Source organism: Rhinolophus sinicus, linkage group LG12 (genome assembly GCF_036562045.2).
Source record: "Rhinolophus sinicus isolate RSC01 linkage group LG12, ASM3656204v1, whole genome shotgun sequence".
NCBI lineage: Eukaryota > Metazoa > Chordata > Mammalia > Chiroptera > Rhinolophidae > Rhinolophus > Rhinolophus sinicus.
The window spans coordinates 5,660,919-5,686,999 of record NC_133761.1 but is presented as its reverse complement, the minus strand read 5'-3'; the positions used below and the strand labels follow the sequence as shown (position 1 = coordinate 5,686,999).

The 26,081-nt window shown below is 46.4% G+C and overlaps 1 long non-coding RNA gene across 4 annotated transcripts; it reads right to left on the bottom strand.

The window, feature by feature from the left end:
• LOC141567835 (uncharacterized) lies at positions 1-26,081 on the bottom strand. 4 transcript variants are annotated; one of them, XR_012490702.1, is made up of 9 exons: positions 25,907-26,081; positions 14,192-14,306; positions 13,361-13,491; positions 8,575-8,740; positions 7,714-7,826; positions 6,304-6,453; positions 5,442-5,600; positions 3,718-4,645; positions 1-3,260 (listed from the first exon to the last, which is right to left on the bottom strand). It is a non-coding gene; the product is annotated as an uncharacterized LOC141567835 (long non-coding RNA). The 4 variants fall into 4 exon arrangements; XR_012490700.1 differs by lacking the exon at positions 7,714-7,826; XR_012490703.1 differs by lacking the exon at positions 7,714-7,826 and having other exon boundaries at positions 1-3,249.

Sequence of the window (26,081 nt, the reverse complement as noted above, 5' to 3'; positions counted from 1 at the left end):
TTAAAACAAAGGCTATAACAAGAAACAAAGAAGGACCCAGTAATCCCACTTCTGGGTATTTATCCCAAGAAATCCAAAACGATACTTGAAGGGGACGTGTGCATCTGTATGGTCATTGCAGCATTGCTTACAATGGCTAAGATGTGGAGTCAGCCTGGCTATCTGTCGATGGAAGAATGGATAAAGAGGAGGTGGTACATATGTACAACGGGATATTTCTCAGCTATGGAAGGGAATGAGTTCTTGCCATCTGTGGCAGCATGGATGGACCAGAGGGTATTGTGCTGAGTGGAGTCTGTCAGACAGAGAAAGACAGATGCAATGTGATTTTGCTTTTATATGGAATCTAAAGAACAAAATATACAATCAGAAATAAACTCATAGATACAGAGAACATTTCTCATGGTTGGCAGACGGAAGGGGGGTTGGGAGTATGGGTGAAAAACGAGACGGGATTAAGAAGTTGTTAGACAGAAGTCATGGGGATGTAGGGTATAGCATAAGGCATATAGTCAATAATATTGTAATAACTGTGTCTGGCATCAGATGGGTACTAGATTTATCAGGGTGATAGAGGAGAGGGGGCTGGGGTGCCAGGTGAAGAGAGCGAAGGAGTTAAGAAGTACAAATTGGTAGTGACGAAATAGTCATGGGGATGTAACTTAAAGCATAGGGAATATAGGCAATGATACATCAATAACTATGTATAGTAACAGTATTAGACTACTCGGAGGATCACTTCTTAAATTATATAAATATCTAACCACTAGGCTGCACACCTAAAATTAATATAAAGTAATACTGAATGTCAATTGTAATTGAAAAATTAAAAAGGGAGGGGAGGCGAAGGGCAATAAGTGGTCCAAATGTCCAGGTATAAAGCAAATAACATACAGCATGTGGCATACAGTCAATACTAGTGTGATGGCTGGTACAGCGTCACAGGGTTGCTGGGTTTATTGTGGTGATCACTTCTTTAGGTATAAAAAGTTGAACAACTATGCTCTACCCCTGAAACTCATGTAATATTGTATGCTAGCTATATTTGTAATAAAAATCTTTTTAAAAAGTACCTCTTCTTCATACTGCACAGAATTATTTCAAAATGGATCATAAACCTAAATGGAAGAGCCAACACTGTAAGTGTCTTAGGATAAAATATAGGAGTAAATCTGCAGGACGTTGGGTTAGGCAAAGCCTTCTGAGACTAAAAGCACAAATGGCAAAATAGATAAATTAGACTTCATTAAAATTAAAAACTTCTGTGCTTGTAGGATGCCATTAAGAAGGTGTAGAGTGACCTGCAGAATGAGAGAACAGATTGGCAAAGAGAGACTAGATATGTCTTATAAGGAACTTGTATCTAGAACATGTAAAGAACTCTTACAAGTCAGTAATAAAAAGACAAATAACTCAACTTAAAAAATGGGCAAAGGACCTCAGTGGCTACTTCTTCACAGAAGAGAAACAAATGGACAACAAGCACATGACAAGAAGCTCAACCTCCTTCCTCTTTGGGGAAACGTAAGTCAGACCTCAGTGGGATACTGCTTTGCATCCACTCAGATTATTATAATAAAAAATACAGACGGTAACAGGCGTTGGCAATGGGGAGAAACGGGACCTGTCATACTTGTACAGAGCGGGTGTCTGTAGCCACTGCGGAAAACAGTCAGGCCTTCCTCAAAAGGTGAAATACAGAGTCACCTGCGACTCAGGCGTTCCATTCCTCGGAATACACCCAAGAGAAACAAAATTATGTCTGCCTAAAACACTTGTTCATGAAAGCTGAAAACAGCATTACTCAGAATAGTCAAAATGTAAAAACAACCCAAATGTCCATCAGCTGATGAATTAATAAATAAAATGTGATGTATGCATACTATGGAATATTATGTGGATGTGGAAAGGAATAAAATACGCATATAGGCTACAACTGTGTGTGTGGTGTGTGCATAGGGTCACCCTGAGGACGTTACGCGGAGTGAAAGAAGCCAGTCACAACAGGCCACACGTTACAGGAGCCCATTTTTAAGAAAAGTCCAGAATGGGCAAATCTACAGACAGAAAGTAGCTTAGTGGTTGGCTAGGGCTGGGGGGAAGGTGGGGTGGGGGTAGAGTGATGACAAAAGCATAGCAGGTTACTTCAGGGCTCAGGAAAATGTTCTAAAATTGATCATGGGGATGGTTGCACAATTCTGAAGATACAAACACCCACTGAATTGCATACTCTCAATGTGTGAAGTGCACGATAAGACAACTGTATCTCAATAAAGCTGTTAAAAATGAAAATCAGGCCTCTAGACTCTAAAGTGTATGCTTGGTCCTGGCAACAGGTGGCTTCTGGAAGCTGGTTTTCCCCGAGACCAGGGCAGGAGTGGGGGGACCGGAGTGTCCTTTACTTCTGAGTGAGCAGGAGGGGGCTCTGGGTTAAGTGCAAGTGTGGCAAGGACATCTCCGGGGGTCGCTCCTGGGGTCCTGTCTCACTGCAGACCTGCCTTCTCACTTCATTTATAGTCAAACTCCAGTTTTTCCTGCGTCACTGGGGCTTCGGCAGCACACAAAACTGGCTTTGAGTTCGGCTCGGCTGTGGGAAGCTCTGAGACACTGGCAATTTCCCTGGTCTCTGTGGGGTTCAATCTCTTCATCTGTCAATTTCAGGAGAAAAAGAGGTGACTCGCAGCAAGTTTGAGAGCCTTAAACAGATGAGGCTTCAAGCAGGGAGTTCGGTGTCTGGGCCACGGTGAGTGCCCAGCAGTTGTCTCTTCATTCCGTCTCCCTAATGGGGGACATGTTGGCACTGCTTTTAAGCACCTGGAGAGATCCTTGTGAATAGTGGGGCAAACTCATCTGTTCTCTTACCACAATGATAACGATGATAAAGAAACCGCTGTCTCTTAGCGAGGGCTCTTCCATTTTCAAGAAGGTTTGCACATCTAACGCATTCAATGCTGGCTCAGCCCCCTGCGAGGGGCCTGGGATGAGGAGGCAGGAGCCAGTCGTGGGGGTGCCTTTGGAGAACTTTCAGGACAGTTGAGTTGGCCTCAGATGGCCCAGGCACCACCCCATGTCCTCACTTTTATCTCCAACCTCTTGCTGGGTCCAGGCTGCTTCCCCATCGCCACTGGCACATTCGTTCCTCTAGTTTGGAATGAGCAGTTCTGATAAGTCCAACTGATGCTCGGAATCCTTGGGAGGTCAAGGAGCTTGGGACCCATGTGTCATCTGTACAGTGATGGAAGCCAGATGCTGCAGAGGGACTGGAGCCAAAGGGAAAATAAGAAGCTCAGTGAAAGGTCTAGGAGCCCGGATGCCTCCCCGACCCCTGGGTCAAAAAGGCAGAGGAAACGCTCACAGCTCTGCTCGGACACCCTGCATCTCCAACACTTCCTTTGGGTTCCCATTCTGAGCACCTACTGCATGCAACCCAGCGGTGCCCTGGGAGGGGCCCAGGAGGGGCAGGGAGAGGAGTCGCTTCCCATCCGGTGCAAGCTTCTTATCTTACTGCACAGGGGACACTTTGAGGATTGGTGACGGTCCACGGGCCCCACTGAGGAGTGATTGTCTCAACCACTATTGCCCAAACAACAAAAGAACAACACGATATAGCAACAGCTTACAGCCGCTATCGGATATTAAGCTTTTATAATGTGTCAGATACTGAACTAGCGCTGTATATATGTGGTCTCATTTAATCCTTAAACAAAGTAATCTTACCCTTTTTTTCTCAAATGAGGAGATTGAGGCTCTGAGCAGCACATGACATACTAGCTTGTCACACAGCAGGTCAGTGGTGGCACTGGAGTCTGCACCACCTCTCATTTTGATCCTTACTCTGCCCATCACCGATGGTAGCGACTAATTGTCCCATGGCGATGGGGCCACGTGGTCTGTGAGGAGCAGGACGAAGAGGTCAGCTTAGCAGCTCAAGTCTGGGTGGGCTGACGTCAAGCCCAACGGTGTGACCCAGGGCAGTGGGGCGGCAGGAAGCCGTGGGTGGAGTCAGTTGGAATAGGTGACCTGGAGCTGTTCTGTGAGGTCTGTCCCAGCCCTGCCCCCTTGTCCAGCATTCAGTGGGGTATGAGCTGGGGTCCCAGCATTTTGGGGTTGGATCCCAGCTCTGCTACTTCTGAGAGTGGTTTGTCCTTGGCAAGTCCTTTCACCTCTGTGCTCCTTTCTTCATCCATAGACTGGAAAGTCTAGTCACATCTACCTCCCCAGTGCCATCGTGGGAATGAAAGATGCTCCACCTCAAACGCTTACTTAGCACAGTGATAGCTCACCGGGCCTCCTCACGTGTCACTGATGTTGTGACAGTCAACTGTGAGTGCGCTCTTAAAATGGGTAGCGATGTCAGCTCGTTTTCAGCTCTGAAGATCAAGCATTGTTCTTAGAGGGGCGTGGTAGATAATGAATGTTTGACACAGACACACATCTTTTGTCTGAGCACAAAATAAGCTCACGATACCACATCCTATTTGGTACATGACACCTGAAATAGTCACCACAAAGCACTAGAGGAGAATTGAACTTCTTCCCTTTGTCCTGTCTTTTGTCCAAAGCCTGTGTCAAAAGACAGTGGCAGACACTCTAGTTCACAGCTAGGAGACGATGTGGAGGCAGGAAATTGATCCCAGAGGAGATGCTTCAAGAAGAGAGAAATAGACGTTAGCAAGGACTGGTGTCTGTCTAACTGCAAGGCCATTATTCACGTTATTCTGTGTGAATGGTGCCCTGGACTTTCACAACATGGTGGCATTCCTTTATGTTGTGCCTTTAAGTTTGTCTTACAGGGGCAGCTCCCAGAGCCACACGGCAGAGTTGGCTCACCAAGGGACCGGCTGCCTGGTTGTGTCTGCTCTCATCATTGTTAGAAAAATGGATCCCTCGCATCTGCCTGTTTCTCCAGGTAACTCCTTTCTAAATCAGTCTTGTGTGGATTCATCTGACTGGCAGACCTTAAATCACATGGCTGTACCTAAGCAGCAAGGGAGGCTGGGAAATGTAGTTTTTTTGGTGTGTGTGTGTGTGTGTGTGTGTGTGTGTGTGTGTGTGTGTGTGTTTAATTCTCACTTCCCTCATGAGGAATAGGCTGGATGGCAGAATTTACTTGGAAGAGAACAATCAATACACAGAGAGTGTGTACAAAAGATTTTAGACAGCTACAAAAGATGGAAATGAATAGCTATGAAGTAACTAAGTAGGGTCAAGACATACTGGCCCCTCCTGGGATAAAGAGACTCCATCGATCCTGAGAGAAGAGAGAAGGAAGAAAATGTAGTTGACACTGGGGGCTGGTTCTGGAGTGGTCAGGCATCTGAGGGGCAGCTCAGCTGACTCCTGAACCCTCAGAAGCTCTCACACCTCTCCCCTAATCCCCATCACCACCCAGGAAACTTTTGGGTACATGGGCCTGGCAAGTCAGCTGTGGGGCCACTTACCAAAGCATTTGTTCCTTCAATGTAGAGACACGTGGGTCCTCCCTCTCACCAGACGCTGTGCTGGACCGGTGCAGATGTGAGTAAGAGGTGGTGCTTGTCCTAGAGGTGTTCTCTGTGTAGTGGGGGAGAAAGCACCTGAGCAAAGCAGCAAGTGCAGTGCTGCCCAGGATGAAAGTATGAGTCAGGAAGGCTTCATGGAGGAAGAGGCACTTGAGATGAGCCTAATGTAGGAGTTTGTTTACAAGGCAGAGAGCGATATGGTGTGGAATCATTAGAGCTGTTCATCCAAATATTGCTGGCTCTCTGCTCTCTGGGCCAGGATAAGACAGGATTCCCAGGCCCCTTGAGTTGCTTTGGCCCATGGAGCTGAATGGAAAGTTGAAGGCACAGTGCATGGTTTGCCATGTTTGTTCCCACTGCTGTGGTTCTGCAAGCACATGCTGAGCCTCTGTCTGCCTGGGTCACAGAGGGATGACAATGAGAAAACACTTCCTAACCCACCTCCCTGTAACACCTTGGAACATGTAGAACAAGGTTTAGGGGATGTTTGTTTCAGTAGCATTACTTAGCTCACCTTGACTAACACCTAAGAGCATCCCCATGGGCAAAGAAAACAGCCCAAGAAAATGCCTGGAGGTGAGAAATACCCCCATGTGTCTGGTGAACCTGGAAGTTCCATATGGCTATTGTATAAAGTAGGAGACAGAAAAATGGAGAGGTGGGCAGGGCTGAATATCGAAGGCTCTGTTAAGCTTTACACAAGGGCTGAATCTTGTTTTCTTGTGAGCAGTGGGGAGACAGTAAGAATTACATTTCAGAAAATTTTCTTTAATTGTGGAAAATGGATTGGAGGTAGCTATACCTGGATACGGGGAGATCAGTGAGGACCTTGCTTTAATAGTCCAGGTGAAACTATTAAAGGTGAGCCTGGGTTACAGCCATGGCGTGGAGGTGGAGAAGAGGATCGCATGGAGAGGACGCAGAATCTGTAGGACTTGATGACGGCCTGTACCTAAGGGGGAGGGACAAGAAAGAGGGCAGTCTCATCACAAAGCCTGTGCTTCACCATCCTCTAAGCCAGTTTCCTTTTGATAAACGCTTTTGCAAGCATCTGTTTTGATGCTCAAAATTGCCCTCGAAATCCGGTTGAGCAAATACTGTTTTTACTTTATACATGAAGAAACCGAATCTCAGAGAGGTGGTGGATGGGTTACTTAAATGTCAAAAAGCTTGAACTCGGGTCTCCTAATAGCTAATCTGTTCTTTTTTCATCTAAATCACCCTGAATTCATTTACTTAGATATTTTAGGGGTGAAATTAGTTTATATGGGGGGTGGGGAGCAATTAGGTAAGAGGGGATTGATAGTTGGTGGAGCTGTTGCTTTTCAGCCATAGTTATGCCCCTGATTTATCTGCAAGGGTTCAGGCATATGCTACACACATAAAAAGCAACATGCTCGAAGGAAGCACCATATACCACAGTCTGGATTTATAAGACTCAAATGAGTGAGTTTTATTCCGCTGGTAAAAGCTTTTTTTTCCTTCTTACTCTATCAAACTATTCCTCACAGGGTTTCTTAAAAGAGCAATCTCAGTCTCCCATGATGCTTTTAAAATGCAATTTATTGCACACAGTTTATTAGCATTCCATGGCTTCGTAATGCAGACCATGTTCAAAATGGCACGCATCCACTCGTAGAATTATGCCAGCTTGAGACGTCATTAGTTTGGTATTTCTAGTTGTCTTCTCGGTTGTTTTGGATAGGGACACAGAGAGCCCAGTCAATTGTGTGTTTTAAAATAGCTTAATCTCTCCAAATCAAACTCAAGGTGGAATACTCTATGGAACGTCATGAACAGAGAGGCGGTGTGGGCACCGGAGAGGCCACCATTGGGAGACCTGGCTTCTGGTGTTCCCCTTGACCTCCAACACGCTGAGACCTGGGCCAGCATCCCGTGTGAATCTCACTCTCCTCTTCTGTAAGTTGAGGACATGCGAGGCCAGTGGCTTACACTTATGCATTTATTCCTTTAATGATCTGTTCATTTATTTAATGTTTTTCAGCTGCTGAACCATTACCAACCCCCCTCTACCCAGAAAAAAAAAAAAGAAAAGAAAAAAGAAAACGAAACATTACGCAGAAACCCAAAGTATAAAGCAAATAAAAGCAAACAGCTCTGGGTTGGGGGGTCTGACTCTCCTGGCCATCCCTTATTCCCATGGGAGACCGTGGCTGTGGGAGTTTTTCGGTTTAGGTCATCATTCAGGTACCTTCTTGTTTGGGGTCCTCCTGGAAGGTGTGAGTCTCCACCCTGCCTCAGCCACTGAGTAGCTCTGAGAGCTCAAGTAGGTCACGAAGCTGCTTCAGGCCTCTGTTTTCTCAGCTGTGAAGTGGGGTGGTAAGAAGCATATGACACTTGAAGGGCTCTGATAAAGAAATCCTAGCACATCACTCACACACCCCCGGGGACAGACAGCCTGTCTTCATGCATTCCTCCAGCATGAACCCTTGGCCAATGTTTGTTCTTTTCCAAAACTTTTGTTTTCCAACAGACATTTACAGGAATTTTACCAGATGAGATAGAAAAGTTATGAGGTTTTAAACTCAGTTATCACACAGCTCAGAAGGGCTAGGGCTGAGGGCTTGGCCCCACGCAATTGCCCTGGGCATGGATTGTTTCTTCAGTACTGCATTTTAATCAATCTGAATGGCAGGGTTTTAAGACATCCTATTAGTGGAGATGTTAAAATGTTAAAAAAACAAAACAAAACAAAAACAACCTGTCTTAGACTCAAGGAAACAGAGTAAGAATGATATGCCCGATGCCTTGAGCCTCTTTTACAGACGGGACAATTGATTCTCAGTGAGTCTAAGTATGTCCCACTCAAGGTCACACTGCTATTAGTAGTTAGTGGAGTGTTGGCCTTGAGACCCAGCCATGCGTCTCCTGTCCTGTGTCTTCCTGGATCACATTTGATCCCAGAATCATCACTTCCCACCACTGTGCTTTACACCATAAATAAACTCCTTTTTTGTTGGGGCCATCAGGGACCATTCTCAAGGAAGTGGGGTTAGGCAGGAAGGATATTCTGTCCACAGCTATTTCGAATGAAACGAAAGTTTATTCTTACCTTAACTTCGACAATTCTGGGGCTTTATAACAAAAGAAGGGTGCAGAAGTACTTCGATCACTCTGTCAGTTTTTTCGTTTGTTTCTGTTTTTTAACTCTTTCTTCATTTCATCGCTCTGCGTCCCTTCAGGACTGTGCACTTGGGCGTCAACCAGGGCAGTGACAGCTGCAGAGGAAAGGGCAGGTGGCCTCCTCTGACCCCTTCAGGCCCAGGGCCCACACGGAGGGCCATGAAGAATGTGGGGGCTTTGCTTTCAGGCACCGTTGGTGGCCCTACCTTAGCTCTATCTATAGGATGTACCAAAAAAGTAAACACAGGGAACACTGCATGTGTCTTCAGGAAACACATTTTCACACGTCAGCAAAAATCAAATAAATTGTGCAAATATTTGACTAATCCACCCCTATCTTTAGAAGCAGGAGAAGTCAAGGACCTCAGCTGTTTGGGGATGTTTAAACTATCCAAATACAATCATGGCACTCACGCTGTGGAGGGCAGAGAGATAAATAAATGCCCATCCCTACAACCGAGCAGCAACTCCAGATGGAACATTCTGGTTGATTCGGTGTGGAGGAGAGAACGTGGACTGTGGAATCAGGCAGAGCTCGGTTTGAATCCTTTGTGAATCATTAGCAATCTAAGGAGGCTTCACAAGATGCTCCAGCTCCCTGAGCCTCAGTTTCCTCCCCTGTAAAATGGGGATATTAAATTTAGCCTACAAACCATCTGGAAATTCCATGAGCTGGAATTGTTCTTGACACATCTCAGGTACTCGATACACTGGTTTCCTCCCCTATAAAATGGGGAGAGATTTTAAAACTGAACAGCGGACCATGGGGCAGGATTGAGACACGAGGAATCCACAGGCACATGCCTTTGATTTGCCTCAATAATTTGTCAGGTCTGAGGGGCAGTTTTCAAACTTATCTGGCCATAGAACCCCTTCCCCCCACATGACGTATATGTAAACCCTGTGGAACTAGATTATAAGGAGTTGTTGACCTGTGGGCCTATCCCTGAGCCCACTGGAATCTTGGTTTAAAAAGGTTCTCTACCAAAGGGAACATGCACCAGTCTGCCACCAGCACAACGGCCCCCGGAGAGGGAGCCACTCGGAGAACTTCATTCTGAGAGCTTGCGCTCTGTGGGGATCTGGTTGGGTGACCTTGGGCAAGGAGCTTCACCTCTCAGAACTCCAGTTTTTCCATCTGATACACGGGGGCAGTGCTAGCCCTCCTTCTGCAGAAGTCGTGAGCAGGGAGAAGGAAGTTTGCAAAGTGCTCAGCGAGGTAGCAGGTCCAGAAGGGTGGCCTCAGAGCTCCAGCTTAGAGCTCTTTGTGCTCCAAAGTCGGGCTGGCCCTGCTGACAATGTGTGGCTTTTTTCTCAGCCAGCATGAGCCTGTTGGGACATCTCTGTCTGTGCTTCCTCCTTGGAGGCTGGGCGGGCCTCTTTGAAACAGCTGGCGTGTGCGTTTCTGTCCTCGAAGCATTGTCTCATAAACCATCTGGCAGAATGGTGCTCCACGCTACCCAAAGGGAGGCTGAAGAGCCCGTCCAGCGTGGGGCTGGTGAATCGCTAAGCCCTGCCAGGCCCCAAGCGCTCGCTGTATTTCCTGGTGAAGGAGGATGTAATATCATTTAAAGAACTGTTCAAAAACAAATGAGAACAATTGATGGAGCTGGGATCCATTCACGTGGAAGAGAAGGAAAAAACATGACTAATCATAGCATGGTAACGAACCTCATATGCTTTTCTGTTTGCATTTTTCCAGAGCAGTTAGGCACGTGTGTGCTGAGTTATCGGCCTGTAATTTCCTGTCCTGCCCTATTCCCCACCTGACACGGGGAACCATTTTCTCCAAGTCCCCTATTGCTGCTGTGGCTGACATTAGGGTTAGATAGCCACCTGCAGCCTTGGGGACTGAGTCACCTGGTCCAGGCAGATTTGCTCTGTCTTTTCAGGGGTGCACATTCTTGCTTCTTCTGCCTCGTTGTCAGCCCAGGCGGCTCAGGGCCCAGGCCGCCCCTCTGGAGTCAGGCCTGGAGGCCTACCCCTCTCTCCTGCTCTCTGGACAAAGGCTGCTGGGATTAGGGTGAGATGAGTGAGGCACTCAACTCAGTGTGAAATCTAAGGGGGTCCCAAAAACCTCAGGTATCACGGTCAATATTTTACTGCCAGATTAAAAAATAAAATCAAAATAAATGCAAAACATCTATGATGAACAAAATATCAAAAATTGTAACAAAGACAGAATCTGATGCGTCTGCACTTACTTGCATGTGCCTAACCCTCTCCCCATTGGACATGTCCTTATTTAAAAGACATGAGATTTTACTCAGCATCATGTAGTTTCTGCATTAACTTTGATTTCATAGAATATTGAATTGAACGTTATTTATCTTGATGACTGAGTTTCTCGGAGCCGTGTTAATTTTCACATAGGAGGGAAGTACCTCTCTTACCTAACCCTAGTCCTTGCCCTACTTAGGACGCAACGGACGAGAGGCCACGGTTCCCCTGAGGATACTGGACAAGTATCTGCCCATGCTCCCTAGGAGCACGGCCCCCAAGCTTTAGAGTTGGAGTGAAGGGTTTGGGTTGTGGGGGGATGTTGTGGGAAGCCTCACCGTGGTTGCAACTTTCAACAGAGCTCTCCCGTTTGGTACCAACTCTAAGCCTGACTGGTGATTTGTTCCAAATATCTGGTGGCTGCTCGATTTTGAAACCTCACTGGTGCTCAAACCTGCTTACCGGATGCCTGAGGAAATGAAGAAATAAATCCTCAACTGCATTTTCAATTACTTGTAGAAATCTCCCTGAAGAACCCCCGGTCTTGTCACACTCACCATGCCCAGGTTCTACCTCATTATCGTTTCTCCAACTGCAGATGTTGGAAGAGAAAGCTCTTCCCTGGGCGACAGCATCGCACAGGTTAGTGCAGTGGCCAATCAGGAACAGTAGTAGTAACCCAAAGTATAGCAGCTCTATATTAATGGAGATACTGCATTGAATTTTTAAACATTGAGCAACTGTGAACAGATAGAACCAGCTTTCTCTGCAGCGTATAGTTCACCCCTCACACAGAGAAACCAACTTTCCCTCTGAAGATCATCGGGAGGTATAAAAGAACAAAAACAACATTGACTCAGAAAGGTGAACGAGAACGAGAAGCCAGAAAAAGAAAGATTGAACTATTTTTATAGTCACACCTGGCTGAGGGTGTCACTAACTCTCCAATGAGAAGAGATTTGAGTTCAGCAAAATAAAACTGTACAAGGGAATGAATGCTAAATATATTACTGGGTTCAAGTTAACTTCATAGTTTATTTTTTGGTGTGGTTGATTCATTCTCAACTAACCTTTGGATGTTTGTATAAAGCCCTGAGAAAAGGGATCCCTTAGGTTGTGGGTAATCTGAATTGATTAGCCCGACACTGAAAAAAATGCCTTAAAAATTCTGGTGCCTGTGTTGGGAGAAGCTGGTAATAAATTCATGCTGGAGAAATGTACTGAGCATGGCTTATTCAGGGATGGGGTACCCTGCACCATGCCAATGGTCTCTGCTGTTTTAGAGCTCCTACGGGGTATTGGGCCGCATGTAGAGCACGGAGGATGAGAGGGGTTAAGGCTCAGTCCTGGGACCACAGTCTGTGAGGTGAGGCAGGTGTGCTCACCAGCATGGGCCCAGTGACAGAAAGGTCATGGCAGCTGTGTGCCAAGGATAGAGGGCCCCTCGGTGAAGACCTGATGGAATCTACTTTCCCTGAGGGGTTGGGGATGCTGCTGCTTCAGAAAACCTCTGTACAGTTGGGGCCATTCAAATGGAGTCTTGAAGGAATGCTGACCATATGGCAATGGAAGGTCGAGCAGGGGCCACTCCGTAGCCTTGGAAGGTGAGTGACCCTTTCCTGTTAGTGGCTTGCCAGGCTGACAAGTGCACAGGGACGTTCTAGGTGGAGCAAACCCCCACATCAGGAAGTTGTGCCTTTGGAGACTTGAGTTTCCTTGGGGTGCAGGAGTGATGATGGTAAGGGATGTGGTTGATGAGGAGAGGGTGTAGCTGGTTCATAAAGGGGCTTGTGTGTCTCACTAAGAAGACTTTCTCTTGCTTCTAAAGGCTGTTAGCTATGAGAGGTTTGCATTTGGACCATCAGGCAGTTGATCTCAGGGAGGACAGAGGCAGTGGCTCTCTGATTGCCTCAGGGTCAAAGAGCTTGTTGCCCCCTGACTTGGGGCTCTGATTTTCAAGGGTTTTTAATCTGGTAGGGGGACTGACAAGCGCCTTCTCTGCTCTAGCCTTTTAGAAGAGGTTGGCGTCAGCCTGTATTGCAAGGTGCTGTTCAGCTTTATCATTCTCCAAACGTATTTGCAATGTGCGCCTGGCTCTGTGCCGGAAACATCAATATGGACTCTCCCAGGTAATTCACATAACAGCTGGAAAATGGGGCATCGTGGCCCCATGTTGAGAAGAGGAAACTGAGGCTCAGAGGTCACATGTAGGACAAGAGGAGCTATGGCATAAATCAGGTCTTCTGACTCTGACGTTTCATGCTCTTTCCATAGATACACATTGCCTGGTAAGTCCCTTCCTTCCTTTTCCTTTCCTCCCTCCACCTTCCACCCTCCTACTCTTTCCTTCCTTCCCTCCTTCCCGTCTCTCCCTCCCTCCCTCCTTTCCTGCCTCCCTCCCTCCTTCCCATCCCTCTACGTTTCCCAATCGTTCATCTATCACACATTGACTGAACAACATGAGCCCCCACCTTAGTCCCAGGGTCATCAGCTACCTGATGCGACTCTTCCAGCCTGAGTTCAGTTCAGCAAATATTTCTTGAGCAGCTTCTATGTGGCTGGCATCGTCCAAGCCCTGGGGATTCCGTGATGGATGAGACAGGGTTCCTGCTCCAAAGACCTCTGCCTAATGCAAGAAACAGATGTATGCACCAGAAATTACAGTGCACTGAGATAAGTGTTACAATGGGCTATGCACATACCCCTCAGGACCTCATTTCCCCCACATAGTAAGATCAATGATTTATTTCCAGTTCTGACACCCCTGTGCACATGCTTTTGGAATGAAAAGTCAGAGCAGGCTGTGCAGGGTCTGCGGGCCTGCGTTTATGCCCAGATCCAGCTTTCATGGTCTCTGGTGTCTACCATTCCGAATTCCTTATTAAATAAGGGGGGAAGCTGTGCAAAGTTTACATTTTAAGTTTTAATGCTCAATGAAATAATAATAAAACTTGCACAGAAATTTTCATTTGAAATGACAGAGTTCTCTGTGTCAGTGAGTGATGGAAGGATGACTCCGGATGTGCTGAGTGTCTTACAAGTTCAAATGATAAATCGGTTCAAGGGAGATGGTCAATATTTATATGCGAGAGTAAAAGTTTGATTCACTCATTAAATATTTTAAAGAAGAGAAAATTAAAAAGTATTGACATATGCATAGGAAAAACTAAAATAAACATTAAGGCGATCAAACAAAATGTTAGAGTGTTTGTCTCTGGGTCGGGGGGTTATACATGGTATTTATTTCTTTTTCCACATTTTTATATGTCTTCCAAAAATTCTGCAATAAGCATGGATTGCTTATAGTTTGAGAAAATAGACATTACCTTTTCAAAAAACTCTTGGTGGCTTGAATATTGAATTCTGTGAGTGGGCTTTCACACGCCCAGACCTTTCACATGGAAGGAATTCAGAATTGCCTCATGTGATGCTTTTTCATTTCTAAAATGAAAATTAAATAGGTTTGAAATGCATTTAACGAGCATACTTCCTAAGTAGACCTATGCAAAGTGAGCTGGGGGAGCCGAAACGCCAGGCTTCTGTAGGACAACCCCCTGCCACAGTGCCTAAAATTCCACTGGCAATTATGAGACCTCACAGGGACATCACACATGTTTAACGAAGTGGATCAGAAGTGAGTTGACACCTCTTCTCACAGATAATAATAATGAGATAATTCCTCTGGGGTAACTAGATCTTGAATTATTTTGATTATTTGCAACCCAAATGGCTGCCCCTCTCTCCTCTCATTCCTAGATGTACTGATAAATGTTCAGAGACGCTCTCTCGTTGTTTTGGAACGTGTCACACTCTAAGGACATGCCATGAGAGGAAACAGATCAATACGCTGACTATTCACCTGATGAAGGAACTGGGGATGGTGCGTTGGATAATTGGTTGTAGAGAATGAATGACAGAGAGGCCAGGTGGCATGGGGTGGTCAAGATCATCCTTTTGCGAAGTTCCTGGTTTCCCTAATTCATCCTCTGCCCCTGATGGCTGCATGGTGGCCCATTGTGGGAGCGATGGAGACAGAGGGCATTTGGTATCAGAGCATTGGGACCCTGGCTCCTTTCCACCACAAGCTGCTGTGTGACCCTGTGCAAGAATTACCCTCTCTGTGCTACAGTTTCCTGACTGGTACAATTGAGAGGATTTAGTCCAAGGGGATGGAGTTCAATTCTGCAATTCCAGGTACTGACGTCTCATTCAGCAATGAGGACGTGATCAAGATTCATCCCGGAGCGCCCTTTTAATCTAGCATTTGTGGTCACAGAAACAGGCTTCTTGTAGAACAAAGATCAGACACTGGACACACAGGAACCCACATCTGCCTTGTAATGGGGTAGGTCTATGGACACCACGACAACCAGCCTTGACCTGGGACACCGGGCCACATTCAGCGCTGATGCCCTCCCAATGCCCTTTCTGCACTGCGAGCTGTTCGCTGAGCGCCCCTCGTTCACACAGTATCAGATAGGAGATCTGCTGCCTACGACAGAAATCTGACCGCAGTGGCGAAAATAAATAGGATTTATGTATCTCCCAACACAGGAAACCCAGGGGGAGGCCGTGGAGGGCCTACCGGAGTTCTCAGTGATGCCGGCAGGCTCCTCCCTCCTAATCCTCTGCCATTGCAACCTGGTGTATAGAACGTACTCACAATCGCAGAAATAAGGCAAATGTTGCTTCACTGGGAAGCCGCCTTTATTTTTCTCCAGGCGGCCACAGTGTAATCTAACGCATCCCAAGACACATTATACAAAGGTAACATCGACGACCTTTGTCCTCGGTCTAATCCTCACATATCCTGGACATCGCCAGTGTTATTAATTCACGGCCCCGTGATAATGTGGATGGGATGGGTCACACTCCAAGGACATGTCATTTGAGGAAACATCAATAAGGCTGACTATTCTCATGGCAAAGGAATTGGGGACAGCACGCTGGTTGTAGAGAATGAATCACTACAGATTGGCCATTGGCTTGGAGGGGAAAGGCCAAAGCTCCTGAGTCAGCTGTGTCTCTTACTATTTGGGAGATCCCTCCACTCTATACAGAATCATAGAACTAACAGTAGTAGACAGAGAGTAATAGAAGCAATGACGATGGCAACGGTGTTGATGTCAATTGAACCTTATCGGATTGTTTTGTGAACTACTTAAAATGAGTTAAAACAAAGAAAAACCCTAAAACCCAGAACACTGACAGACCACTCTTGTGATGGAAATAAAGATCAATTATTAGGATTACAGTTCTTGGAAATGCTCAAACAAGAAGAAAGAAAAAATGCTTTGAGGAGCAGTGAGCTGTGATACGGGGAAAGCTTTGCCCCGGAGCGTGTGCAAAGCGATACCTGGCAGAGTGTTCGACTTGGAAAACATTCCTCTCTGTGAGCCAGACCCGGGCTCTGTTCACCTTTGCTGCCTTCGGACACTGGCCCCTTAGTGCTCGTGGACACTGTCTTGAGTCGGCCTGTTATGGTCAGGGGCGGGTCTTCTTTTCTCCAGGGTCATGTACAGAACAGCGATTCTTCCAAGGGGGCCGGGCAAGGGGTGTTTTGTATTAGTATCGAATGGACTGAGGGAGGGTCTTTGTCAGATATATTCCCTTCAATTCACCCTTAATTCAGGAGGCCACTGATAGCAATGACACTTTGACTGTCACTGTCATGAGGGTAGGAACCAGGCCTGCACTCTCAGCAGTATCTAACATATAGTAGAGCCCCAATAAATATTTACAGAAAGAAGGAAGGAGGGAAAGACAGAGGAGGAAAGGAACCCCAGGTTGTTGGGACAAGAAAATGACTTCCCCAGGGTTAGAGGTAGTATTGGCTACTGGATTTGGAACTTGAACCAGAGTACAGAGACGTGTTCTGTGTCCTGCTCCACCTTCCCTCTTGGAGCCTTGGTTTTCCCTCTTCATCAAACAGTGAGGTTGAATTAAGAAGAAGAAAAAGGTCACCTTTTCTGACACCTGATGTATCAAGATGGCGACATCTAGAAGACTTGCGTCGGGCTCTGCAAGCCTCCCTCGGTGCTGACCTATCACGGGTACTGGGATGAGGTGAGTGCCAGCTGTATAACTGTACTCACAATAACTGATGTTTATTTCCATCACAAGAGTGGTCTGAATCCGCGTGTGCTCAGTCTGATACCTTGTTTACTCCTCATGAACATGAGGTGACTTAGGTGTTGGATCATCCCATGTCACAGATGAGGAAAGTGAGAGGCAGACAGGCGAGGTATCTTGCCCACAATTGGTGACTAAGTGGAGATCCAGTCAGTCCGTCAGCCCTTCCATGGGCCGTTAGGGCCCGGGGACCTGAGGACTGAGCTGACCAGTCTCCAGGCCGAGCACACAGTCCTTTGGAGAGAGTCCACAGAAAACTGGAGGAAACTGCTTCCGTCTTCGCAAAGTCTGTAAGCGCTCTTTGCAAAGTGACCCACCTGAAAAGGTGCCTGGGCTCTGTCAGCGTTTCTTTCCCTCCTGCCTTCATTACCTGCACTGCACTTCTCTTCCCACTTCATGAAAGAAAGCCATCCCTTTTCTCCATCCTGAACCTAGCCGCTGGGACAGCTAACAAAGGGAGGGACTCAGTGAGCGCCAAGCTAAGGAGTTTCTGTGAGAAATAGTGGAGGCGGCGGCATCTCATTACATCCAGACATCAAATGCGCGCTGGGGCAAAGCTCTGTTCTCCTCTCTCTCTCTCTCTTTACCTTTTAATCTATTTATCTTCTACCTATCTATCTACCCATCTATCGTCTCTCTACTCATCCATCCATTTATTCATCCATATATCCCGTCTTCCATCTCGTTTAATGTGCGATTTCAGGCAGGAGAAAGTTAACAGTTCTTGTGCATTAACACATCTATTTGAATTTTAAAATAAAGTCAGACTTTCTCTTCAGATAATAAGTTGGATCTGACTGAAGTTTTGAAATAAGGACTAGTTTTGCCGGTTAGGCTATATGGAAGAAATTTTCTATTTATTAAATAAGCAAAATAAGAAGCTCCAAGGTTTTGATAAAGTTGGTTTAAAGCACTTCAAAAACGCTAGAACTAACTCTGTCCACTATGCATTGTCCACTGGCCACATGTGGCTACTAAACACTTGAAATATGGCGAGCCCAAATTCAAGTGCACGTAAGTGTAAAATACACACTGGACTCCAAAGACCTAGTGTAAAAAAAAAAGAGTGTCTTGTTAATATTTTTTATAATGATTACATGTTGAAATGATTCAGTAATATTTTTAATATATTGAATAAAATAAAATGTATTGTTAAAATTAATTTTACCTGCTTTTCTCCTCATCGTAGCTATTAGAAAGATTTAAACTTGCACACAAGGTTCTCATATTTCTACCGGGCAGTTGCAGCTTCAAAAATAAATCCCTTGGGATTATTTAAATATGTGACAACATTTTTAGATGTCTACCTAAAATGCCAAAGTGGGACATGGTTTTCAAAATTCTCTTACAATTAATTTTTGTACACAAGCAAAGACTCCTTTTCATTTTTGTTTTTTTTTACAGGTGGGGGCATTTTGGCCTAGAGAAAGTGCACGACTTGCCCCATTTTGTGGCTGTGTGAGAATTCTGCAAGGGTCACAGAAGATTCACTTGCATCCTACAGACTCTTGACAACTGTTAGGGAAGCCGGCCTTTAATAAATTTTCCAGACTCCGAAAGAAGTGTTCCCTTAGAGAGCGTCGCTTTCAGCTGTGCTCTGAGACCTCCCAGCATTTGTTAACTATTGCATAAGGAGCTGTCTGTCATCTGGCCATGCAGCTCCTGGTCCCCTTCCCCAGAACTGAAAGAGAGTTTGGGCTCGGGGAAGAGTGCAGGCAAGAAGGTGCAGTCTGGTGCCATTTCCAGTTGATAATTTGCTGAGTGGCCTTGAGAAGTCCCTTCCCCTCTGAGTCACACATAGATGATTTATAAAAGGATAACATTAAACCCCACTGAGCTACATGATCCCTAAGTACTCTTCCAGCAGTGACATGCTGTGACTTGTCACCTCAGTTTCCTCATCTGTGTGATGGGCATAAATAATACTTCCTCCTGCCTCCTGGGGGGAGTGATTCAATCTGCACACATCACTTGCTTAGAACAGAATGTGGCACATGGTGTTAAGATGTATTTGCTCCTTCATGAGGTCTTCTCAAGTCTGTGAAAGCACAGTTGTCCCATTTTACAGATGACAATGCTGAGGTCAGCCTCAGAGACACGCAAGTCCAACCAGCATGTTAATGCCGGGGCTGGTCAGGATTCAACCCCAGGAACCCAGACTCCATCCCACAGGCTCCGCTTACATTATTACTATGCTTGTGGGGAACTTCATATAATATCAAATCTACCATTTTAACCATTCCAAGTGCGCAGTTCGGTGGCATTAAGTATGTTAACATTGTCGTGCAACCACAACCACCATCATCTCCAGGACTTTTCATCCTAAACTGAAACTCTGTCCCCATTAAACAATAAGAGCCCATTCTCCCCTCCCCCCAGCCCCATTCTCCTTTGACTCTGTGAATTTGGCTACTGTAGGAGTCATGACTACCTGCGCTTTTGTGTCTGCTTTTTCCTCAACATAATGTCCTCCAGGTTCATCCATGTTGTAGCAGGCGTCAGACTCCCTTCCTTTTGAAGGCTGAGTCATACGCCATTGTATGGATATACCTATTTTGTTTGCACCATATTTTGTTTGTCCATTCATTTGTTGATGAGCATTTGGGTTGTTTCTACCTTTTAACTACTATGAATAACACTGCTATGAGCATGGGCATACGAATATCTGTTTGAGTCCTTGTTTTCGATTCTTTTGGAATATACCCAGAAGTGGAATTGTTGGGTCATATGGCAATTCTATGATTACATTTTTGAGGATCTGCCATAGTGTTTTTCCACAACAGCTGCACCATTGAAACAGGCCCAGGTGGCACCCCCATAGTAGAGGCCTTGCCACGTCCCTGGCCTCACCTTTCCTTCACCTTCCTGTAGCTTAACAATAGATCAACCCTCTGTGGCTCCAGCTCAGAATGTCCCCGTCCCACCCAGTTCCCTGTTTTAGAAAATGACCCTGAAACGTATGATTAATGCCCTTAGGCTCACTGATCACAATTTCTGTGGTCTGCCAGGCTACTCCTACCCTTGTTCTTGGGTGGCTGGCTCCACCAGACAATCACGTAGCCACAGGAAAGTCTCCACCAGTCCCCTGGAACCCACAAATAGCCTCTGGAGGAACGCCCAGATTTCCCCTTAAATACCCCAAGCCGGTCTGAGAATGTGAAGGCAGTTTGTGGAGGTGTTGACCCGCTGCCTTCTCAGACCCCCGGTGCTCTGACAATAAACGCTTATTCTATGGCCCAAGTCCTGTGTCGGTCTATTGGCTGAGGGGTGCAGGCAGCACTAACCCCGGACGCGTCAGGCCTCCGGTTTCACCATTACACTCCCACCAACAGTGCACATGGGTTCCGGTTTCTCCTCACCCTCACCAACACTTGTCTCCTTTGTAATTCCAGAGAAGGGCCTAGCCACAAACTCTGGCTGCTCAGCAAGCTTTGTGTCGCCGTGCCCACCGAAGGGGCCTGGCAGCCCCTGTGGTGACGCATGCAGGCCACTGGAATGACTGGAGCCCAGGGCCACACGTGAGCGTCGGGACACCAAAGCCCGGTCTCCAGTCAGGTTTTTAAAGTCAGGCAAGTCCCCTCTGTGTCACTGTGTATCTATTTCTGTCTCCCATAAGATTTAGCACCCACCCTAAACAGTAAGACCTCATCTCAATTCTAGCCTACATTACACCTCCAAAGACCTTGTTTCCAAACAAGGTCACATTCTGAGGTCCCAAGTGGAGTTTTGGGAAACACTATTCAACTCACCACACCCCCCTTTTTCCTTCTTGCACTTATGGCTGCCTGATAGAACCTCTACTGAGTCGTTTGTTTTCTGACTCCCAGACAAAAATATAAGCTCCAAAACGGCAGGGATTTGAGTCTGTTTGTCACTGCCATTGCCTCCCAGTGGGTCCTGGCAGGTGTCGCGGGGCTCCATAACCATGTGTGGGCTAGAAGATGGAATGCTGATGCCCCTCAGGGGCTGCTATGTCAGCCGTACCCCGTTAGGCTACAGATTCTCTCAGTCTCTGGAGCCCGGGGCCCCCTACACTGTGGGCACTGTCCTTGCGCAGCCATTGAGAGAGAACTCTCAGGGACTGCCCCCCAGCCAGCCCAGCCCAGCAGGCAGAGCTACAGGGACTCCTGCAGCTTTTAAATGGATGACCTCTCCATGCTTGTTGGCTCTGATTAAAATGGGAAAGCATGGGGTGAAATCGACCAGGTGGGTGGGTGATTATTAATGCTATAGTGTAGGGTTTGTCACTTGCTTTTACTTTACTTTTGGAGTTTAAAAGAGCCAATCAAATCAAATCGAAAGGTAATGCATCCTCACTGAGAAGAAAAAGAAGACAAAAATTGAACAATAACATATAAAGAAGGAAAAAAAATAAAGATCATCTACTGTCCATGACCCATAGGCAAGCAGGCGTCTTTGGCTTATTCTCAACCAAATCGTTTCCTATGCAGTGCGAGTCCTGGCTGAGATGATACCCTATGTTAGATTTTAAATCATGCTCTTTTTCCTTTACAATTAGGCCATGAGCATTTTCCACATCATTAAAGACTAATAATAATTGTTACCATTTGTGGAGTGCTTATACTGTGGCAGGTGTTAGGCCAGACGCTCCACCTAATTTGCTTTTCATTTTCACAACTGCCGCACGTGGTAATGACCAAAGGTTGTGGTTGAAAGGACAGGCTCTGGAGCTGGATGACCTGGTGTCAATCTGGCTTCATGGCCTCTGAGCTGTGCGGCTTTGGCCAAGGTGGGTGTATTCGTTTCCCGGGGCCACTGTAAGAAATTACTCTGAACTTGGTGGCTTGGCTTCAAACAATAGAAATGGATTGTCTGGCAGTTATGGCTGGAAGTCTGAAATCCAGGGGTCTCTGTAGGCTCTAGGAGGAGGCTCTTCCTGCTTTTTCCAGCTTCGAGTGGCTGTTAGTGATCCTGGGGCTTCAGTGAATCATGGGTTTATGTGTCTGTGTTGTCACGTGGCTTTTGCCTGCCGTTGGATTCCGGACGCACCCTAATGCTGGATGACCTCATCGTAGTGAATTATATCTGTCATGCAGGGTGTCATGGAGGGTCTCTGGTCCCACTCCCCGCACAAGAATGCAGGATACGGTGAGGCCAAAAAGGAGCACCATCGGAAGCGTGGATAGGGGTTCATACCACTATTTCTCTCTGGTGGCTGGTCGAGACACAAAAGCAAACATCGGCCAGTACCCCAACAGGGGGGTCTTCCTGTAGCTCAGTCTCGCTGGTGGCTGGGTGAGACACAGGAAGTACGATCCACAGGATCCGCAATCCGCCATCCACGCTTGCTAACCCCACTTGCTAGCTGCAATCCGCCGTCCGCTTCTCTGCCAACCAACCAACCCCTGGCTAACTGCAATCTGTGCTTGCTAGCTCAGCCACAGCAGTTATATTAGTGGCCAATGGCTAACTGGTTACAGCTGATGGCCATCTACTATCCGAGCCAGCACCTTTCCAAGTGAGGCCGAAAGCCTGGAAACTGCTCTCTGGGACTCTGTCCCCACAATATCTGCAAATATTCTATTTCCAAATAAAGTCACTGTCATGCATGGTGCCATGCGGGGTCTGTAGTCTGGCTCCCCACATAAGAACACAGGATATGGTGAGGCCAAAAAGGAATACCCATGGAGCCACAGATAGGGGAGTCACACCACTATATTCTCACTGGCAGCTGGGTGGGAGACACAAGAAGCAGGATCCACACCATCCGTAACTTGCTGTCTACTTCTCTCTGCCAACCAACCTCATTTGCTAACTGCAATTCGCCATGCTAATCTGCTCTTGCTAGCTCAGCCACCATCTTCTTGCCAGCCCCCATTTTCTGCTAGCGTAGCCATGGCAGTTATATTAGCGGCCAATGGCTCACTGGTTACAGCTGATGGCCAACTAGTCACAGCTGATGGCCATCCAATCACAGTTGATGGCCATTTACTACCCGAGTGAGCAACTTTCCACGTGAGGGTGAGAGACCGGAAACTGCACTCCTGGCTCTGTCCCCAGAGTCACATTCTAAGATTCTGGCTGGACACAAATTTGGGGGGGTCCTATCAACCCAGTACAGTGAGTAGCCTCTCTAGTGGTCACCTTCCTCATGTGTCAGGTGCCTGTCTCACAGGGCAGTGATGAGGGTATGTAGGTGTACATACAGCGTAGGACAGCGCCGGCAAGCTGCAACTTCCAGGCCACATTTGTTGTAACCATGAGGCAGTCATTCGGTCATCCCCATCAGTCTGACAGGAGGCTGTGCCTCAGTAGGGCTAAGGGATGTCGGCCCTTCAACCCAGCATGACACAGCTGGCGAGGGAAAGCTAGAGCTGCTGGGGATATTCTTGGGAGGGCACAAAAGACTGTGTCCCCCCAAATTCATATATTGAAACCTGTCCCCCAATGTGATGGGCTTAAGGAGGTAGAGCCGTTCGGAGGTGGTTAATGGAATCCAGGCTCTTATCAAAGCGGTCCCAGCGAGCTCCCTCACCTCTTCTGCCCTGTGAGGACAGAGCGAGCAGACAGCTGTCTCTGAACCGGTAAGCAGGCTCTCCCCAGACACTGGGTCTGTTGGTGCCTTGACCTTGGCCTTCCAGCCTCCAGAACAGTGAGATACACATTTCTGTTGTTTCCCAGTCACCCAGGCTGGGGTATTTTGTTACAGCACCCTGAGCGGACAAAGATAGACATGTCACCTTTTCAGGAGACAGTATCAGAAAACAATCAAGGGAAGAGGCTTTTACACCAGCCGGAGCTGAAAGGACTCTGTACTCTAGTCACCAGCTGTGTGGCCATGGGCAGTCACTTAAACTCTCTGAGGAGGTTGGATGCAGCCCTAACTGCACCCAGGTCACAGGGCAGTTATGACTCAAAGCAGAGCTGCATGGGGCTCGTAGCCCACCAGGAAGCACGTGGAAAGCACTCGATGACAGCTCTTATTATTTTAAATTGAAATCTAGCCTGCTGATTTGACATGTTCATTTGTTTGTTTTAAAAATACCCTCCATTGCTTTTCTCATTACAGAAGTCATTTATGTTCATGATAGAACAGTTAGAGCGCCTAGATACGCAAGGGGGATCACCCGTGGTGTCACCACCCAGAAATAAAACCTACTGATTACCCTCTAGTAGTACATTTACACAGGTAGGAACATAAACACATGCATTACGCCGGGCTATTGTGCTCTTTTCCCAGCTGCATTCTGTGAGTATGTTTTTCATGTGATATGTGTACACGTATTTATCCTGGTATCAGGCAGCTGTATTGCAGGATACGGAACCACATCCTTATTTAGACATTGGGTGGTTTCCTGTCTCACGTTTGGTTCGTTTCCATAATGCGTCCTTTTCCACAGTGGTGGCATGGATCTGTGATGTAATGATGGGGTTTCTTCTGTGTCCAGACCAGGGCCCACACAGGAAACTGGGAATGTCATCAAGGATTCATTTATAAAGCTTCTCAGCGTTCCCAGATCATCTCCATGGCCCGTCCCAGTGGATCTTTGCTACGCGAATTTGGGCTTCCCTTTTCTAGGTCAGGGGAGTGAGGGTTCTGAGAGGCCAAGAAAATGTCCCAGGAAGTGGATGGCAATGCCTGTACCTGAATGCAGGACCTCTGTCTCTTAGCAGAAGCTGTGTGTGTAGCAGAGGTTCTGCCACACACAGAGCTGGGGGCTTAGTGACAGGGCACTTCTGCTTATGCTCTCGTCACCATGGCTGGCTCCCCTGGGCCACCCACCCAGGGGAATAAACAGACAAACCCTCACTGTGCTTTAGGGGGGGTCTCAACGTCTTCTACCATTAGGGGAGCTTGCATGTTTGCAGGAACATGTAGAGAAGATGCTTCTCCACCCTCCTTTAAGCTCTCACTCTGCAGACCTCTATCACAACACGGCTGTTTGCCCTCTGCTTCCTTCCATAGTCTCTGAGCATTTTGAGGTGGGCTTTTTGTTTTCTTCAGCCCAGACGCTGCGCCTAACACAGAAGGGAGTACAGGAAGAAGTGTGCTGGTTGAACCCAGTGAATGAAGAGAGATTAGTGGTGGAATGTCAGGTCGTAGCTGCTGCCTGACCAGAGCCTTCCCTCATCGCATATCAAAGACTCCTCATGCTTACCTGCTTTATACGGATTACACAGGGTTTACTTATATCCATCATCTTATAAGGAAGGCAGAGTTTAAACTATAATGATGTAGTTTCATAATGAGAACGATTTTTTCCCCTTTTGTATTCACTTTCCTCCTCGATTTTATGTATCACGAGTGGCACCCTAGGTAGCACGGTGAATTCTTATTTTTAAATATTAATTTAATGGGAGTAAATTGGTGCTTTGCTCATTAATTGATTTTTGGCAAGTTTCTGCAGTTTAGGAAAGTGCTCGTTTCTGTTCTTTTCTCATTCGTATCTTGTAGTCTCGTTATACTATTTTTATTGCCTGTTTGCATGGGTTCAGTGCAAGTAAAGAATTTAGTCATGAAGACTGTAGTGGTGACAACTTTCCCCTAGATTATTTTCTGTTTTTTATTGTAGTTAAGTGCTTATCTTCATAAGCTTAGCATTTTTGCATAGCATTTTAGAGTCCTATCTCTTCATTTTTTTTCATTTGAAACTCCTTAAAAAACTTTAAAATTTACAAAGTCCTCCCTGTCAAACAGATTTCGTAAGAAGTTAATCTAATTTAATATAAATTTTTATGTTTGAAATTCTCATAGTTTACTTTTGATTTCATCTAGAGGTTAGTTTGGTGCCAGTTATGAAGTAAGACTGCAATTTCCACTTATTGGTTTATCTTAGCCATGTCGTAGCCATCTACACACACACACACACACACACACACACATTCCTTTATGTTATTTTACACATAAGAACACTGATAAATAGAGAGGCAAATTTTCATGGACTCACCCAGTTAGTTAGTGGGAGATCTGAGAAGTAAGCGCATCTGTGTGGATTCCCAATTTCATCCTGTTCCATTGATCTCACAATTGTCTATCCTTTATCTCACAGACACAATTTATTAATGTCACTTATTTCTACTATCTTTCCAATCAGACCTACAGTAGCTCTCGAGTGCCTGAAA